Raw genomic sequence first — 4,141 nt, 5'->3', positions numbered from 1 at the left:
CTTTTTACTTCCTTGAGCCTTTAATTCTAAGCTTATCTTCTCCCTTACAGTTAGTCTGCTTCCTTTCCTTTCCTTCTCTGTGTTTCTTGTTTCCTTAATTTGTCTACTTCCCAACACTTACTGCCTTAATGGCTTCCTCTTCTTCACGCAAAAGGAAGGAGTGTACTCCCAGCCCTTCAGAGGGCGAGGGTTCCTCTAGTTTTGCACAGGGTGAGTCACATGGGGTTACAAAGCGCCCTGCCTTCCCCTTACGGGACCCCTGGTACAGCCCCAGCCTATTCTTTCTTCAAGTGTCCCACGGTGAGGCCCCTCTATCCCCTCACGCCTGGGTATTCTTCGGCTAGGCTAGTTTTGCCAGTTCTGCTCAGGTTTTGGACCTAAGAGAGATTTTAGGTCTCTAGATCAGACAGGGATCTCGAGAGGTGGTCCCTATCTTCTTTGATTTCGTTCCTGGGAGGATTCAAGGTTGGCCCATTTGGGTAGTTAGGGAACTTTCTGATGAGGAGTTTGTGGGTCGCCTGGAGTGTGCCGGGATCTTGAAGGCAGTGGCGATTACTAGGAACCTTGAAGATTTTCGGGATGTTAAAGGCCTCAGGCATCTGGTACGCCGTTGGTGCCCTTCTCTTCATACTTTCTTCTTTTCCATTGGGGAGCTCACAATCACCTTGGAGGATGTGGTGAACAACTTTCTTCTCCCAGTGTTCGGAGATGAGAACCCTTTTGATATCAGTCTTTCTAATGAGGATCTCAAGGTGGAAGACAAATTATTTAGCCATTTTGGTGGGCATACCACTTCTCTTGGTGGGAAACCGGCCAGGATGGATAGACGGGTTATGACTCTTTCACGAGAGAAAGACAGGGAAGTCAGGCGAGCCAGTTTCCTGGTACTTTGGCTTAGTAAATTCTTGTTTAGTGAATTCCCCGGGTACAAGGTTAAGTCTGTCTTTTTCCCTTTGGCAATTAGGTTGGTTCGGGGTGCTCCATAACCTCTAGCCCCCTTTTTCTTGGGTCACGTTTATTCTCAACTGGATCACCTTCATGGAGACGAAGTTGGAGGCGATTCTTGCTACACAATCACTTCATCCCTTCACTGTGTCATTCTTCAGGTATTCATGTGGGATCATTCTTTGGTTACTTTAGCAAAGTGTAGAAATTTGAAGTATGTGAAAGATAAGTTCCAAGGATCCCCTGATGTAATTAAAGGTCTGTGTGGTAGTTCAATTGATAGCCATCCAATTATTTTTCATTGGGTTAGTTTGAAAGGTGGTAGTCTTAATCTAGTTGAGCTTTTTGACCAGGCAGGGCACTTAAGATGGCGCTCTCCCCGAGAGTTCAGCCCCAGGTTTGCTTGTGACTCTGTGTTAGGTTATTTCCTCACTTCCTCAGGGAGTACATTCGATCTGCGCTATGGCGATGAAGGCAGTTTAGCCTACTTAGCTTATGTTAGTCCTTCTTGGCTTCCAGTGCCCTCTTCAAGTGGCCCCAGATACACGTATACTCAGCACACTGAGTACTCTAGCAATTTGGCTTTGATCAAGACATCCCTCCAGTGTTCAAGGATGTAGTGCCTTCTCTCCCTTCTTTGGACCCCTTCCTTAGGCTTCAGGCCTTCTCCTACTAGTCGCGGAGAAGTCCTTAATTTGTAGTTCCTAACTCCCAGAAGGGAGTCTTTGCTTCTAATAGTTTTGCTGGTTATTGGAGACAAGTACAGAAGTCCTTTGTTGATTATGTTGGCTCTGGCAAGGTTGAGAGAATTCCCCATCTCAATATTCATTCTGCTTATACTGCTAACAAGCATCTATCCCTTCCCACTACTGGCATCGTATTTGCTGCTATAAGCAACAAGATAGGGGTTATGGAGTGGCATGCCTCTAGGGGTGGTTGGGTGTGTTATGCCCAGGAATTTTCAGAAACTTGGTCAGGATGTGACCTCATTGTTGGCACTTCTTCCAGTGTGCCCTTTAGAAAAGGGGCGGTAGGCTATTGTTGCTACCACTCCTATTGGCAAAGGTAAAGAGAAGAGGATAAAGCAAGAAAAGGTTAGGCAATCTGAGCCTTAAGAGGATGATGAGGGTACTGAGGCTGGCCCTGAGGCCAAGAAGAAAAAGACTACAAAACCTTGGAAGCAGTTAGTGATTTTCTAGGAACCCGAGGGAGTAAGCTCCCTTGCAGAAGGAAAGGAAGTTGGGCATCCTTTAATCCCAAAGGCTCAGGTGAAGACTAAGGTAGAGTCTTCTCTCTCTCAGGTTCCTGTGAGTTCTTCAGTCCAAGGTTCTTTAGGATCATTTGATCTTGTACCCCAATCTCCCCTAGGACCCTTTAGGCGTTCCCATAGTAAACGAAAGACCATTGGAGACTCTGTAGAAAGAGAGAAAAGGGCAAGGCCTCTTTCCTTCTTCTCTCAGTAGTTTATTACCGTTGTTACGATGTTTTTCCTTTTCTCTTTTAGCTAATGAGTGACTATTTCTTCCTTGCAGTCCAAGCGCAAGTCAAACCCCAAGAAAGGCAGGAGTCAATCGTTTGGAGATGATGTGGTATGGCTCTCTTTGTGCCTTTCCCTGTTTGTGCTCACCCCTTCTTGGCACTGTGTACTTAAGTTTATATATTTTTTGGCAGGTAGAGGTATCTCCTCCCACAACTGGCAGGACTTTGGAGGAAGAAATGGTTACCACTTCTTCTTCTGGTTTCCCCGACATGGGAGAGAAGGCCCTTGGTGGTGGTGTAATTAAGGAAACTGGGCAGCCAATGCAGGGTGTCCAGTCTACTCCATCTGCTATTCCCTTAGCTACTTAGGATCCTAAAGCTTCTCAGCCCCCTATTTCCTAAGATCCCTAGCTTGGGGAGACTTTCAGTCCCATCCAACTGTGTCGCTTGATCCTAAGTTAAGTAAAGAACCCTTGGGGGGTGCGTCTCCCTCTATACAAGCAGGTGAGTCCCTATTCTTCTCTTATAAAAAAAAAAATGCTTAGCCTTGTCTTTATTCTTCTTTTTTTTTTTAGATTTCCCTTCTCTTTCTTTTTAGGTCAAACTAGCGTTTGATCTACCCTTGAGGCTGCTTCTTCTTTGGAATCAGAGGGTTCTGAAGGTGCCTGTTATTCTCCTCTTATTGTGCTTCCTCCTCTTTCTCCTTTTCTGTGCCTTTCCCTTGTCCTTTCTTCCTATGGTGAAGCCCCCAGTATCATTTCCTTCCTTTAGTCATTTTGCTAAGGTTTCCTCACCCTTTCTTCAACGTGTTGCGTGTTCTCTTACAAAGTCTACCAAGAAAACAGGAGTGCAAGAGGAAGAAGCCCTACCACAAGAGGCCGATACAGGTCCCCTCTTCTTCTTCTTCTTCTTTTTTTTTTTTTTGTTTTTTTACTTTTCTTACTTTGCATTTTCTTTCATGGCTCTTCCCACTTTTTGAACTATGTTTACTTTTGTAGGTGTTGACACAGGTGTTAGAGATTTTGAGTTTATGGTTCCTGAGGTGGCTGTGGGATCTGCTCAGATTGTTGAATATCAAGTAGGAACCCCTCAAACTATCCAGCAGGTTGGCAATTCCCCAATCGCTACAAATGGAGGTGTAGAAATGGGGGAGGTTCCAAGAGTGGTTTTTTCAAATCTTGACTTGGGGCTCCTTTCCTTTCTAGCTTGCTTTGATCTTTTGGAGTTCAACAATCTCCCTGCAAGCCATTTTCATCGCTCTATGCCTTCCTATGGTGACTTTCTACACTTCTTTGTGCCTGTGAAGGGCCTGCCATTGCTAGAGGGGTTACTCAAGGTCCATAGAGACTTTACCAGTGGTTTTAGGGGAGGTGTGTTTCTGGGCAACATTTTAATGGAGTTGCCATGTGCTGTGCTGATCTCCCTGAAAAATTCCTCCCTTGACTCCTTATCTGAAGAGAAGCTGTTGGAGTGGAGAGGGGTGGTGCAGGATCTTTTAGAAGCAAAGTTTGAACTATCCTTTTTGCTGGAGCATTTGCATTCACTGGCCCCATGTTATTCCAAAGGCGGGTTTCCATGAGTATAGATGTTGAGATTGCTACTGCTGAGAAGGCTCTAGCTTGCGCTCATAAGGCTCTGCAGGATTTGAAGGTTAAAAGGCAAAGGGTTCTCTCTTCTTCAGCTATTCCTGTCATTTCTCCTAACAATTCTTTACTGA

The sequence above is a fragment of the Quercus suber genome, unplaced genomic scaffold (genome assembly GCF_002906115.3).
Source record: "Quercus suber isolate HL8 unplaced genomic scaffold, Cork oak 2.0 scaffold_209, whole genome shotgun sequence".
Classification (NCBI taxonomy): Eukaryota; Viridiplantae; Streptophyta; class Magnoliopsida; order Fagales; family Fagaceae; genus Quercus; species Quercus suber.
Note: the sequence above shows the minus strand (reverse complement) of the source record.